Source organism: Vulpes vulpes, unplaced genomic scaffold (assembly GCF_048418805.1).
Source record: "Vulpes vulpes isolate BD-2025 unplaced genomic scaffold, VulVul3 u000000714, whole genome shotgun sequence".
Classification (NCBI taxonomy): Eukaryota; Metazoa; Chordata; class Mammalia; order Carnivora; family Canidae; genus Vulpes; species Vulpes vulpes.
In genome coordinates, this window is record NW_027325749.1 from 113,404 (window position 1) to 118,655 (window position 5,252).

Below are 5,252 nucleotides of genomic sequence, written 5' to 3' on the forward strand. Positions count from 1 at the left end.
TTGCTGCGTCCGGTGGAAGGAATCTGCTCTCCGTTTCCGGCTCCGTCGGTCGCCCTGGCGCACAGCTCAGCGCCCCCAGCCTCGGTTTCTCCCGGGCCGTCAGGGCGGGCTCGGGATTCGCGTCCCCGGGGGTGGCTGCTCCGGCGGTGGAGTTGCAGCTTCTGTCCTCTCCTGCTGCCCGCACCCTCGCTTTCTCCTCTAGAGCTGCTGCGGCGGCAACAGCATGTTTTGATTTATTTTCAGTATCTCCCGGGTCCAAGTATTTCTAATTCCCATTATGAGTTCTCCTGCTGTCCCAGGGCTATTTAGAAATTGTGGCTTAATTTCCAAAGGTGGAATTTTCTAGGTATTTTTTCTTATTAATCTCTAGCTGAATGTCCCTGTGCTCAGAGGACGACCTGAGTGATCTCACTCCCCTGAGGTCACAAGGACTTGAATGTGCGTCATGCTGTCGGATGACGCGGAGGCCACCATGTCGCCGGGATCGGCTCGGGCAGCCGTGTTGCATGTTGCTCGCTTGGCCCCGATGCTTCGGCCACTTGTGCCTCCTCGTCCCCTCAGGCAGCCGCCACGGGAGGAAGCAGGGCCTCCGAGGACACAGCTGCACCTCGGCGGCCTCATTTGACCCATGTCCTTAGGGCCCCGATCTGCAATGCAGTCACACTGCAGGGCCCTGCTGTGACCCCCGACATCCCCGTGCTGCGATGGAACCCCCACTGCGGAGCGGGCCTCTGGGGATGTCAGGGGTTCCTGAATGAGGCTGCAGGGCATGTCGGGGGCACCTGAATGATGGGGGGGCACAGGCATGTCAGGGGCACCTGTGGGGGCGCCTGGCACTCCTGTGGCACAGCCCCACCCCGCGCTGCTCACAGGGCCATGAGCTTACCAGCCCCCATCCCGGCGCCCCTTGGAGGCCTGGCAGCTGGCCTGTGCTCGGGGTGGTGTGGCTTTAGGGGTATCTGCTCACCGGGGCTGCCCCCGCTGTGGGGGGGTGGGGGGAGCAGCCCCAGGCCGACCCCTGGCCTGACCCCTCGCCCTCTGCACCCCGGAGCTGACCTCGTGGTGGACCTGGAAGCTCAGGCAAGGTCATCGTTGCAACAGGAAGACCTCGACTGACCTGCATGTCTGGTTTTTTACAAAGCGTGTTGTGCCCATGTGTGGCAGTGCCCAGGGCCCAGACTGGGTGGGGGCGACTCATGGGTGTGCAGCACGGCCTGCTGCCCCTGCTGTGGCGTCGGAGCCCTCGAGGGTAGGCTCCAGCCTCCGGCCTCCGGCCTCCAGCCTCCAGCCTCCAGCCTCTGGCCTCTGGCCTCCGGCCACCACAGCCCGGCCAGCCCGGGTTCTGAGCGGTTCCCAGCCTTCCCCCCTGAAGCCAACACGGGGTCCGGCACGTGGCAGGCACTGCGGGAGCGGGAGACCGAGGGGGGATGAGGCCGGTGCGTCCCGGGGAGCCTGCGGGGGGCCGGGAGAGGGGTGTGGCACCTGGGCCAGGCCCGCTGCCCTGCAGCCTCCCGGCCCTGTCCCCGCTGCTGCGCCCCGAGAGGCCTGCAGGCGCCCCTGCCCTGGGCACACACCGGGCCGCCATCCCAGCAGCGGGGAGGGCAGTGAGCAGATGGCGGGAGGGAGCCAAGGCTCGGCCCGGATGCGCCGGGCACCTGGGTGCTGGGCTGCCCCGGTCCGTCTGCTTGCCGCCCCTGGGGAGCCGAAGCTCAGCACCTTGCTTGGAGAGAAGCCCCCTGGGATGGCTGCTGCGTCCCACCCCCAGCTGGTCTCCCTGGCCGCTCTGCTTCCACAGGAAATACAGAAAGTAGCAAGTGGAGCCTGGAGCCTGGCCTGGACTGAGCAAGGGGTGGGGGGCCGCCGGCGGGGCGAGTCCCCCCTGGAGCCCTGCCACGGGCGCTGGTGGCAGCTGGAGGCACCGGCATAGGGCTCTATAGATAGTTTATGCATTTGCTTGGAGTTTACACTAACCTATATTTAAGGTATATGATAATTTAGGTTGACATAGTGGGATAGAAATTTTTTTCTTTAGAAATTGTCCATATGTTATTTGTGCAGGAAATAGTGACCTGACACAAGACACCTGTCCTCAACTTCACACTGTGGTGAGAGGTAGCCAGGATAAACTGCACTTTACTGTGAAAACTGACACCCACTTCCATCCTGCCAAGGTCTTGCGTCGTTTGCCTCATTGTCAAGGGGACTTTACTTTCCCTGCTCACATCACAAGGATGTGGCCAGGATCAGGTATATGGAACTGTGTTGGGATCTGCAAGAGACACACTCCAGCCAGCCAGCCATCTATCCATCCATCCGTCTGTCTATTTATTGCCTTTATTGAGCTTTCATTCACGCTCATGCATGCAGATGCTCACAGAGCCCCGAAATCACAGTGTCCCTCTTTTACAGACTAATAAAAGGAACTTGAAGAGGTTAAGAGGTTTCCCCAAGGTCATGCAGCTGCCAGGCAGGTGCTGGCGTGACCATGTGTTGTGACAAGCACTGGATGGTGACTTCAGGTGTGTTAAAAGAAGGCCCCTTGTGGGTTGGGAAGGGCCAGGGGTGGACAGGCTTCTTCACTGCCCTGCAGCTTTCTCCCTAATGCACGAACCTCATTTGAGCTGTTCTGCTCCACTGCACACAGCCCAGAGGGCCGTGAATAATGCGGGGGAAGCAAAGGGTCGGCTTTTGGGGGAGACGGGCTGTATCAGCTGGGAGTACTGTTAAGTGAGGCCTGGGAAATGAGTTCCATTTTTAAAATGTCATTTCATAAACTCACCCTGGAAGCAAATACATTCTCTGCCGTGCGAGGAGCGAGGAGCTCCATGTGGACTCAGAGCAAAGCAAACGGTGGTGATGCTGGTGATAATGACCATTGACATTTATTGCTATTTTGGGCCAGACTTTATGCAGCATCCCAAAATAGGTATTAGTGCAATTTTACAAAAAAGAAATGGGTTACATATTAAAAAATACATAAAAGTGGAGGTTGAGTGGGGGCCCTATCAGGAATAAATATGTTTGTTTTTAATGTGCTAGAACATAATTAATATTAAATGATGTGTAAACTAACTAACTAGGAAAATTGGCTGTAGCCGGCCACAATCTACTCTTTTCCATCCAAGAACAACAGCTCACCTCTGAAATTCATCAAAGTTCAGTTTGAACACAGAAGAGAGAAACTGGAGGCAAGCATAACTTCAATATTTTCAGCATTACTTTTTGTTAATTTGACATTTCATGTTGCCCTTTTTATATTTTGGGGAGCTGTATTTCCTGAAATATTCTCCCTTAAGAAGTACTGTCTTGTCAGGGTTCTCCCGAGAAGCAGAACCAATAGGATTTACGTGCGCTACCCATGTCATCTCTCTCGATCTACAGCGTCTCTATCTTTATCCTTCATCACTATCTGTATATGTGGATCGTGCCTCTCTCCCGCAGGCTGGAGACCCAGGAGACGTCATGCTGCAGCTTGAGTCCGAAGGTCGTCTGCCATCAGAATCCCTTTTCTCAGGGAGGTCAGTCTCATCTCTACTAAGACCTTCAACCGACTGCATGAGGCTCATCACACTGGAGAGCCGCATCTGCTTTACTCAAAGTCTAATGATCTGAATGTTAATCACATCTAGAACATACCTTCACAGAGAAATCTAGAACAATGTTTGACTAAACAGGCCTAGCCAAGTTGGCACAAAATTAACCATCACGTGTCATTCATTTAAAAAAATATATATTTGGTTTTTAAAATATTTTTGAAAAGGATCCTGCATCTAGTCAAACATTTAGAGCTAACTTCTACTCTGCAGGTAGAAGGTCTAGTGAAACAGCAGTCCACAGACGCCAGGTCCCAACTGGGGAATTCTGGGGGACGGATACACCGCTCAGTCACTTGTGGCAGTGACAGCACAGATCCTGCCTCCACTCGAAGAGGGTGGGCTGAGAGAGAGGTCTAGGAGGCACAGGAACAAAATACAGTGTGTGCACCACGTTTGAGTCCTGATGGGAATAAAACCAACCGTCAAGGGACCCCTGGGTGGCTTAGTAGTTGAGCATCTGCCTTTGGCTCAGCACATGATCCCGGGGCCCTGGGATCAAGTCCCACATCAGGTTCCCCGCAGGAAGTCTGCCTCTCCCTCTGCCTGGATTTCTGCCTCTCTCTGTGTCTCTCATGAATAAATAAACTAAAAAAAAAAAAACCCAACTGTGGAAGAACATTTTCTTTTTCAGAAATGGCAAATTTAAATTTGAAATAGGCACAAACTGACGTTAAGAAATCATGGTGAGGGGATCCCTGGGTGGCTCAGCGGTTTAGCGCCTGCCTTTGGCCCAGGGCACGATCCTGGAGTCCTGGGATCGAGTCCCGAGTCGGGCTCCCAGCATGGAGCCTGTTTCTCCCTCCTCCTGTGTCTCTGCCTCTGTCTCTCTCTCTCTCATAAATAAATAAATAAATAAATAAATAAATAAATCTTTAAAAAAAAAAAAAAGAAAGAAATCATGGTGAATTTTCATAGGTGTGAAAATGCCACAAGTAAAATGTCTTTTCAAATTTAAATAAATAAATAAATAAATAAATAAATAAATAAGGGATCCCTGGGTGGCACAGCGGTTTGGCGCCTGCCTTTGGCCCAGGGCGCGATCCTGGAGACCTGGGATCGAGTCCCACGTCGGGCTCCCAGTGCATGGAGCCTGCTTCTCCCTCTGCCTGTGTCTCTGCCTCTCTCTCTCTCTCTCTGTGACTATCATAAATAAATAAAAATTAAAAAAAAATAAAGAAAATGTCTTTTCTTTTAAAAGATTTTATTTGAGACACAGCCAGAGCGAGTGAGCGAGCAAGAGAGAGCATGGGGAAGGGCATGGAGAAGGACAAGCAGACTCCCTGCTGAGGGCAGAGTCTGACCTCAATCCAAAGACCCTGAGACCATGACCTGAGCTGAAACCAAGAGTCAGACAATCACCCAGGAGTCCCGGAAAATGCCTTTTTTATTTGAGATGTGACTGATGGTTTTCCAGGTGAAATGACGTGTTTAGGGTTTTCTTTGAAATTACTCCAGCAAAAAGAAAACTGAAGATCAGTGAAACAAGTACGGCAAAATGCTAATGATTGCCAAAGCTGGGTGACATGTGTGAAGTCCACTGCTCTATTCTGTGTATGTGTAGATGTTTTCATCAATAAAAGTACACAATAAATAAACCTATTAAATATTAAGAATTTGCATGTTTACATATATAAATATAGATAAGCTTATTAAAAC